Source organism: Nycticebus coucang, chromosome 7, assembly GCF_027406575.1.
Source record: "Nycticebus coucang isolate mNycCou1 chromosome 7, mNycCou1.pri, whole genome shotgun sequence".
NCBI classification, from domain to species: Eukaryota; Metazoa; Chordata; class Mammalia; order Primates; family Lorisidae; genus Nycticebus; species Nycticebus coucang.
Window position 1 is genome coordinate 137374533 of NC_069786.1, and position 10473 is coordinate 137385005.

Below are 10473 nucleotides of genomic sequence, written 5' to 3' on the forward strand. Positions count from 1 at the left end.
TCTACCCAGTGAGACTATCTCGAAAAAGGAAAAAGAAAAGGGGATTTGGCTGCAACACATACTGGAAGAAGTTGTAACCTACTGAGCCTGGTCACCCCAGGCATCCTGCCGATTGCGAGCTCCAGGCTCTGGTGAGGTTGCTCTACCTGACCTGATGATGTGCCTCCAAGTGCAGCACAAACAGGGTGAGCTCTGCAGGGCCGAATGCCCCTCCACTGCCTGTGAAGCACAGGCAGGATCACTGTCGCTCTAAAAGGACCAGGGAGGCTAAAGCGAGGTATGATGTCCTCCAGAAGTCTCAGGAAAGAAGCTTCAGAGGCCCTCTCAGTCCTGCAAGGAAAGCTTCAAGTCTTGCATAAAAAGTGTCATTAAGGGCGGCGCCTGTGGCTCAATGAGTAGGGCGCCGGCCCCATATGCCGAGGGTGGCGGGTTCAAACCCAGCCCCGGCCAAACTGCAACAACAAAAGAAAAAAAAATAGCCGGGCATTGTGGCGGGTGCCTGTAGTCCCAGCTACTCGGGAGGCTGAGGCAAGAGAATCGCTTAAGCCCAGGAGCTGGAGGTTGCTGTGAGCTGTATGATGCCATGGCACTCTACCAAGGGCCATAAAGTGAGACTCTGTCCCTACAAAAAAAAAAAAAAAAGTGTCATTAAATGCTAGTGTACCTGAATCCTCTACAGCAGTGATTTTCAACTGGTATGCTGCAGCACAGTGGTGTGCCATGAAAGGATCATAGGTGTGCCTCAAAAAATTTTAAAGATCATTAATTAAGTCATTTTCAAAAGAAGTTCAAAGCACAGTAAGTATATTCTTTTTTTTCTTCTTCTTTTTTAAATCAACATAATTTAAATGTGCCGTGGAACTTTAACTATAGGTTCAAGTGTGTGATGAGATGAAAAAAAAAAGAGGTTGAAAGGGTGGCGCCTGTGGCTCAGTGAGTAGGGCGCCGGCCCCATATGCCGAGGGTGGCGGGTTCGGACCCAGCCCCGGCCAAACTGCAACAGAAAAATAGCCGAGTGCTATGGCGGGCACCTGTAGTCCCAGCTGCTCGGGAGGCTGAGGCAAGAGAATCGCGTAAGCCCAAGAGTTAGAGGTTGCTGTGAGCTGTGTGACGCCACGGCACTCTACCCGAGGGCAGTACAGTGAGACTCTGTCTCTACAAAAAAAAAAAAAAAAAAAAGGTTGAAAAACATTGCTTAATAGGGGGAGGCATTTGAGTGAAATCTATACACTAGTCCTCACTAGGGTAGGTCCCCTTTCATTATTGAGCTGGAGAGGCGATTTTTTATTTTTTGAGACAGAGTAGACTGCCATGGCATCACAGCAACCTCAAACTCCAGCTTAAGTGATTCTCTTGCCTCAGCCTCCCAAGTAGCTGGAACTATAGGCGCCCACCACAACGCCCGGCTATTTCGTTATTGTTGTTGTTGTTGCGGTTTTTGTTTTTGTTTAGCTGACCCAGCCAGGTTTGAACCTACCAACTTTCAGTGTATGTGGCTGGCACCCTAACCACTGTGCTTTGGGCGCCAAGCCTGGAGAGGCGATTTTTGCCACCAAGACCCCCCTGAGGACTGTTGGTTTGGCAGATGACACAAAGTGAGGTGACCTGTTTACAAGGCATTTCGTTTTCAGGGGGTGTCTGAGTGGCTTTGAACCCAAGTGGGCAGCATTATGGGTGGCCGTGAAATCTGACTTCTTCAGTGGTAACAGAGAGGTTTCCTTTAACCAGCCACCCAAAGGGGCTCAGGTGATATACCTGAGTCGGCCTGTCAGGTGTGGGGCTCAGGTGATATCCCTGAGTCAAACTATCAGATGTTTCCAAGGCAGAATAAGCTGGAGTAGGAAGAGTGGGGTTGGAAAGGACCAGGGCTCAGCCAGGTCAGGAAACAACTCGCTCAGAGCTGCCTGTTTGGCAGCCACACCTGCAACCTGATTTCTCTGGTCTATTAGATCAGCTCCCTTTTGACGTCCCTCACAATGGACAATGGCCACCTGAGCTGGCTCTTGAACAGCCTCCAAAAGCACATGACTCTGTTGCCCATACTTAATGGGCATCCCATGAGTGATAGGGAAGCCTCGCTCTGTCCAGACAGGTGCCTGGGCATATAACACCATGTGAGCATGTTCTGGGTCTGTATAGATGGTCACTCTCTTGTTTTTCACTCATTGGAAAGCTCAGGTCTGGGCTGGTTAAGCTAATTGGGCGGATGTGTTTGCCAGTGAAGCCTGGGCCTCTGCCACTTCTAGTTCCTTGGTTACTCTGGCATAGCTGGCCTGCCATTCCCCACCCTTAACAAAACTGCTGCCATCAGCAAACCTCTGATAGGCCTGAGGGATGGGGGTTGAGGACAGAGCTGCCCAGGAATAGTGGTGAAGCATAATCTCTTCACCATTATGAGCTAGCCTGCTAGGTCCCCCTATCATGTCTTCTGGAAGAAGAATGGCAAGGTAAGTCATTTTTTAATATTAAAACCAAGGTTTCAGGCTGGGCTCAGTGGCTCATGCCTGTAATCCCAGCACTTGGGAGGCTGAGGTGGGTGGATTGCCTGAGCTCATGAGTTCCAGACCAGCCTGAGCAGGAGCGAGACCACTTCTTTAAAAATAGCCAAGCATTGGTGGCACCTGTAGCTCAAATGGCTAAGGCACCAGCCACATACACCAGAGCTGGCGGGTTTGAATCTGGCCTGGGCCTGCCAAACAATGACAACTACAACCAAAAAATAGCTGGGCATTCTGGTGGGTGCCTGTAGTCCCAGCTACTTGGGAGGCTGAGGCAAGAGAATCGCCTAAGCCCAGGAATTGGAGGTTGCTGTGAGCTGTGATGTCACAGCACTCTACTGAGGGTGATTGAGTGAGACTCTGTCGCTAAAAAAAAAAAAAAACAAAGACAGGCATTGTGGTGGATGCCTGGAGTCCCAGCTACCTAAGAAGCTGAGGCAAGAGAATCTCTTAAGCCAAGAATTTGAGTTTGCTGTGAGCTGTGATGCCACAACACTCTAGCCAGTGTGACAAAGTGAGACTGTCTCAAGCCAGGGTTTCCATAAACATATCCTGGAAATAGGCAGCCACCTGAAATCCATTTTGTCACCCCTCCCTACATGAGCTCAGAGGGCTGGTGGAAGCTCTATTACATGCAGTAAGGGAGCTCCACAGTGGACTCAGTGGCCTCTGGCCAGAGTACAGGCTACTGTCACCCTCAAACAGGCCATTCTGCAGCCATGGGAGTCAATTTCTCTGGTAAATAGGTCACTGGTTATAACTGTGGCCTTAAAAGCCGTGTTAAAACTTCCAGCGCTATTCCCTATCTCCCATGGATATATAAAAAGGCTCTCTGAGGGTGTGGAAGGGCCAGGGCTTGGGGACAGGCTCTTTACAGTGTCTGAGCTCACAGGAGTGAGTGTTCAGTGTTCCGGAGTCGGTGAGGAGACAGAGCAGGCAGCCCTAGTATCAGGAAGGAAGTTTACTGGCCCACCTGCCACCAGGAGGGTTACCCTTGGCTCCAGTCTAGTGACTGTCCTCTGCCAGGGGGCTGACAGGAGCGGGCTCCTTCCTGTGGTACCACGGTTCAGTCTGGGGACTGACTCCCCTCCTGGGCCGATCCTCTAGAACAGAGTGCAGTTGAATGACTGGTTTGATGGCACCAGTGACAAGGGGTCTTGGGCGACCTTGTTTGGGAAGCCTTTGGCCCAATACCCTTTCCATTGGCAGAAGCAGCACCAGAGGTCTCTTCCTTTGGTGGAGGCTTTGGTCACTGGGCCAAATGTGGGTGCCAATGCTGCCATTCACTGCACAGGCTGGGCTCTCATCCTCTGTTCCTCCCGAGCCTGAGACTAGAGGTTAGAAGTTCTGTTATAAAAAATAAAGTTGGAACAAAAAAAATAAAAAAAAAAAATAATAAAGTTGGCTCGGCACCTGTAGCTTAAGCAGCTAAGGCGCCAGCCACATACACGTGAGCTGGTGGATTCAAATCCAGCCTGGGCCTGCCAGACAACAATGACAACTACAACCAAAAAATAAAAAGCCGGGCGTTGTGGCAGGTGCCTGTAGTCCCACCTACTTGGGAGGCTAAGGCAAGAGAATCGCTTAAGCCCAGGAGCTGGAGGTTGCTGTGAGCTGTGATGCCATGGCACTGTACCCAGGGTGACAGCTCGAGGCTCTGTCTCAATAAATAAATAGACACATGCTAGAAAGTTGTGTGTTCTTTCTTCTCTTCTGAAGAATTTTTTTAATGAATTTATTTATTTTATTTTTTGAAACAGAGTCTAACTTGGGTAGAGTGCTATGGCGTTATAGCTGACAGCAACCTCAGACTCTTGGGCTCAAGCAATTCTCTTGCTTCAGCCTCCCAAGTAGCTGGGACTACAGGTGCCCACCACAACACCTGACTTTTTTTTTTGCGGTTTTTGGCTGGGGCCGGGTTTGAACACGTCACCTCCGGTATATGGGGCTGGCACCCTACTCCTTTGAGCCACAGGCACTGCCCACACCACCAGGCTATTTTTAGAGACAAGGTCTTGCTCTGAATCAGGCTGGTCTCAAACCTGTGAGCTTAGGCAATCCACTGGCCTCGACCTCCGAAGTGTTGGGATTACAGGTATGAGCCACCATGCCTGCCTCTCTTCTGAAGAATTATTATCTTGCCCTGGATCAGTCACAGACACTGCTGTTTCACCTGCTGGATATTTAGGGTTTGAAAGGCGTAATCCAGTGGCAAATTTTCATGCCTCTGTTCATGGCCACCTAGATCTGTTTTAATTCTACCAAAGAACATATGGACTAGCATTGGTCCAAACTCCCACTACTCCTAGCACCAGGCCCCTCCCCCTGAGTAAGGGTACAGTGCAGACAGGCAGGACCTGAGGAGGGTCTCTTTTTTTTGCGTTTTTTTGGCCGGGGCTAGGTTTGAACCTGCCACCTCTGGCATATGGGACCAGGGCCCCACTCCTTTGAGCCACAGGCACCACCCAGGAGGGTCTCTTAACACCACAGTATCACTTGGCTCTGTACATACCTCACACCACTGAGGATTTCCCATAAATAAAGGAAAGTCTGGGGCGGCGCCTATGGCTCAGTGAGCAGCGCGCCGGCCCCATATACCAAGGGTGGCAGGTTCAAACCCGGCCCGGCCAAACTGCAACAAAAAAATAGCCGGGCGTTGTGGCGGGCGCCTGTAGTCCCAGCTACTCGGGAGGCTGAGGCAGGAGAATCGCCTAAGCCCAGGAGTTGGGGGTTGCTGTGAGCTATGTGACGCCACGGCACTCTACCGAGGGCAATAAAGTAAAACTCTGTCTCTACAAAAAAAAAAAAAAGAAAGTAAGTCTGTACATACGGTATTTGGGCCCATTTTCCTTCCCTTTTTGCATTTCTGATTATCAGATGGTGGGGTGACTCAGAGTCCCATGTGGCAGCCACCTTGTACTATGGCCAGGTGGCCGTGCAGAAGATTAAGATGTTTCTTCTTCTTAGGGTGTGGATCAAACTTGTCCCAGTTCTAGCAAATGAAAGAGGGAAAAGGGTGGGCGACACCTGTGGTGCCTCAGTGGGTGGGGCGCTGGCCCCGTATACCCAGGGTGGTGGGTTCAAACCTGGCCCCCGTCAAACTGCAACAACAAAATAGGCGGGTGTTGTGGCGGGCGCCTATGGTCCTGGCTGCTGGGGGTGGGGTTGGGGCGCTAAGGCAAGAGAATCACCTGGGCCCAGGAGTTGGAGGTTGCTGTGAGCTGTGTGATAGCGTGGCCCTCTATGGAGGGTGATACAGTAAGAGTCTGTCTCTACAAAAAAAAAAAAGAAAGGGGCGGCGCCTGTGGCTCAGTCGGTAAGGCGCCAGCCCCATATACCGAGGGTGGCGGGTTCAATCCCTGCCCCGGCCAAACTGCAACCAAAAAATAGCCGGGCGTTGTGGCGGGCGCCTGTAGTCCCAGCTACTTGGGAGGCTGAGGCAAGAGAATCGCTTAAGCCCAGGAGTTGGAGGTTGCTGTGAGCTGTGTGAGGCCACGGCACTCTACCGAGGGCCATAAAGTAAGACTCTGTCTCTACAAAAAAAAAAAAAAGAAAGAAGGAAAAGGGGTAGAGTGGGGCCTGTTAGAGCTGGGTCCCCCCAGGTAATAGCCTGAGCCATTGAGGCCCCACCTGGATCACTCTTCTCACCTCCTCCGGTGTCTGCTGTAATGCGGCCTTCTCAAGGAATCCCTGTCCACCCTATTAAAACTGCAACTCCTGGCACGCCTGTGGTTCAAAGGAGTAGGGCGCCAGCTCCATATGCCAGAGGTGGCAGGTTCAAACCCAGCCCTGGCCAAAAAACTGCAACTCCTGCCACACAAAAGGCTGGATGAGTGTTCTCCCTTGGTTTTCTCCACACTCAGCCAACTAGTGCTGGTCTCACTGACTGCAAGTAAACACCTGGTAGTGAGGAAAGTAGGACTCAGCCAGTACCTCCTTTTCAGGACCCCTTGAGGACAGAGGGTGTCCACCGCTGAGGACATGCCTGCACATGCTCAGACTGGGGTGACCTCACAGCCCTTCTGTGTGTGTCCCCACCATGTCTCCTCTGTGCGGGGCATAGCCGACCACTCAGACCCCTGGTCTTATGGGGCCTTTCCATAAGCACCTTCTTTATTGCTGCTGGCCTCCCAGTCGTGGGCACCATCAGCAGTGCATTTACAAACAACCAGGTCCTTACACCAACATGTTGTCCTGATGCTCAAAGAAAAGAAAATACTGAGAGGCTCCTAGGTGTGAGGGTGGCACACCCTTTTCCTGTGTATTGGGAACACGGCCGGGCCATACCTGGGGGCACCCAGCTCTCAGCCCTCCCTCTTCCTCCTCGCTCATTGGCCACTGAGCAGACAGTGACAGGCCACTGACAGAACCAGGGAGGATACTTGTTCAGTCTTTTGTGTGGCAGGAGTTGCAGTTTTGTTTTTTTTTTGAGACAGAGTCTCACTCTATCACCCTCGGTAGAGTACCGTGGCATCACAGCTCACAGCAACCTCAAACTCTTGGGCTTAAGTGATTTTCTTGCCTCAGCCTCCCAAGTAGCTGGGACTACAGGCGCCTGCCACAATGCCCAGCTATTTTTTGGTTTCATTTGTCATTGTTGCTTAGCAGGCCCAGGCCAGGTTCGAACCCACCACCCTAGGTGTATGTGGCCGGTGGCCTGACAACTAAGCTACGGGCACTGCCAAGGGGTTGCAGTTTTAATAGGGTAGACAGGGACTCCTCAAGGAGAAGGCAGCATTAGAGCACGGTCCAGGAGGAGGCGTGATCAAGGCAGGGCCACAGCCTATGCAAAGGCCCTGGGGCAAGACCACGCCTGGCATGTTGTAGGCACAGAAGAGAGGCCCATGTGCCTGGAGGAGAGTGGGGGGGCAGGTGGTACAGTGGCCATTAGAACTTTGGTTTCTACTGACAGCCATGGGGAACTAAGGGAGGGAATGAATGATGATGCCAGAGAGAAGGTGCTCACACCCTCCAGGAAGGGCAGGTGCTCAGTGATTGCTCCAGCATCCCTCCAGAGCAGTGGTTCTCAACCTGTGGGTTGCAACCCCTTTTTAACAAGCAAAATACATTGCAGCATTAGGAAGGTTGAGAATTACTGCTCTAGAGGATGAGTCTCCCCAGGACAGGGCATAATTAGCCTCCCACCATTCTTAGCATCCCCAGAAACTCTTTCCTGACTGATGGCTTGGGTCTAGCCTGAGTCCTTGGCCACAAGAAGAGGCTTAGCTGGGACCTCCTGCCCTCCAGGTTTGCTGTGGGGGGCCCCAGGCAGTGTGAGGGAATTCTAGGACTCAGGCACAAAGCTCATTGAGAACCTGAGAGAATGAGGGCACCTCAGTCTGAGGAGTTGCCTCCCTGCCAGCCCAACATCAGGCAGTACCCAGGGGTATTCAAGGCCTAGCTTGCTGGGGGGGGGGGGGCACAGAGAAGCTCTAAGTCCATTTTCTCCAGAAAAGCACAGAGTCCTGTGTGGTAGGGATTTGGGGATTCTGTGCCTCTCTGGGCCTAACTTCCAGGTGCTCTGGCCAGTCTCTGTCCCTGCTAGAATGTCATTTTCTTTTTTTTTTTTTTGTAGAGACAGAGTCTCACTTTATGGCCCTCGGTAGAGTGTTGTGGCCTCACACAGCTCACAGCAACCTCCAACTCCTGGGTTTAAGCGATTCTCCTGCCTCAGCCTCCCGAGTAGCTGGGACTACAGGCGCCCACCACAATGCCTGGCTATTTTTTTGTTGCAGTTTGGCCGGGGCCGGGTTTGAACCCGCCACCCTCAGTATATGAGGCCGGCGCCTTACCGACTGAGCCACAGGCGCCGCCCTAGAATGTCATTTTCTGGCAGTTGTAGTGCCAGATGTTTCTGCAGCAGCTGCCAAGACTCCTGGGTCTCAGGGCACAGCTCCTCCAGCTTCTAGGGGTGCCCAGGCTCAACTGCCACTCAGGGTCCTCAGCATCTGGCTTTGGGCCACATCCTGGCCCTCCTTGTAGGTGCTAATACCTGTGGTTCACATAGGGAGCTGGGCAGGGTCCATGCACACATAGGGGTCCTCCAAGGCCTCCCTGGTCAGGCTGCCTTTGCCCATTTTGCCTCCATTCATGACCGCGCCTGCGAGTGAAGCACATTTGCTCCATGTAACCCACAGCTGTGTCACTGGCCACATGGCCTCTCACTGGTGCCTCAGGTTGCTCTGCCTTAATATGGGAAGGGAAGGAATCACCCTAGGAAGAAAAGTACACTGTCAAAAACCAAGGCCAACCCGGAGTCACCAGACTTACAGCTGGTGCCCTCTTCCCTGCAGTGAAGTAAGATGAAAGACTTCTCCCCTACATGAGGGACAAGGGACAGGTCCCCAAACTCCAATCACACACCAGGTTCAGCCAAGAACTCACCCCACAGTCTGAGAAGAGGTGAAGGCAAAAAAGCAAAAGTGAGCCTCAGAGCTCAGCTGGCCGCAAGGCGGGAGGACCCAAAGCAAGGGCATTTTCGTGAAGGGGGGCTGGCCTATTGAGACAGGGTCCTCTGAATCAGAGCATCTGCATGGAAAGGGGAGGCTGGCCTGCAAGAGAGGGTCCCCAAGTCAGAGCATCTGCATGGAAAAATTGGACCTGGATGACCTAAGTCATCGTTAGAATGTCAGGGTTCAGACAGGTATCTGTGGTCTTGGTTCTTGGTGTGCTCTGGGCCGAAGAATGACTTGAGCCACCAAAGCAAGGCAAGCATGAAACCAAGTTTATTTTTTTTTTAATTTTTTTTATTTTTAATTCCAGCTTGCTTGTTCATTTTCTTCTTTTTTTTAATGCTCTTCCTCTGGCGATTCTCTTTCCCATTGCCTCCCCAATAGCTGGGATTACAGACGCCCACCACAACGTCCGGCTGTTTTTGATGTTAGTGGAGACGGGGTCTTACTCTGGCTCACTGCTGCTCATGCTGGTCTTGAACCTCTGAGCTCAGGCAATCCACCCACCTCGGCCTCCCACAGCTCTGGGACTACAGGCGTGAGCCACCACACCCAGCCGAAACCGGGTTTATTGAGGAAGAGAAAGACGGGTTTTTTTTTTTTTTTTTGTAGAGACAGAGTCTCACTTTACCGCCCTCGGTAGAGTGCCATGACTTCACACGGCTCACAGCAACCTCAAACTCTTGGGCTTAAGCGATTCTCTTGCCTCAGCCTCCCAAGCAGCTGGGACTACAGGCGCCCGCCACAACACCCTGCTATTTTTGTTTTTTTTTTTCATTTTTTATTTTTTTTTTGTAGAGACAGAGTCTCACTTTATGGCCCTCGGTAGAGTGCCGTAGCCTCACACAGCTCACAGCAACCTCCAACTCCTGGGCTTAAGCGATTCTCTTGCCTCAGCCTCCCAAGTAGCTGGGACTACAGGCGCCCGCCACAACGCCCGGCTATTTTTTGGTTGCAGTTTGGCCGGGGCCGGGTTTGAACCCGCCACCCTTGGTATATGGGGCCGGCGCCCTACTGACTGAGCCACAGGCGCCGCCCACACCCGGCTATTTTTTTGTTGCAGTTTGGCTGAGGCCGGGTTTGAACCCGCTACCCTCAGTATATGGGGCCAGCGCCCTACTCACTGAGCCACAGGCGCCACCAGAGAAAGGTTTATTGAAGAAGAGAAAGACAGATTTACAGAGCAAGGTATGTTCACTATTCACTATGGACCATGAACGCGTCTCCTTTGTTACAACAAAGGAAACCACCCAATGATGAGCTAGAATTCTGTTTAATATTGTCTGGGTGAGCCTTCCTTGGGGTTCAGACCTTACCAAAGAACCACTTTAAGTGTACTCAGCTCTTTCAAGTCTTACTGTGGCTTGGCTGCCCGCCTGCAGTGTGCCCCCTTCCCCAGCTGCAGCGGTTAGCTGGTCTAATAGGATTCAGGGGGCATGGCTAAGAGGGTTCACCTGGCCTTCTTCCCAAGTGGGGCAATTGCTCCAGGCAGCACCAAGGCAGAGCACCCATTTTGTCCGGTA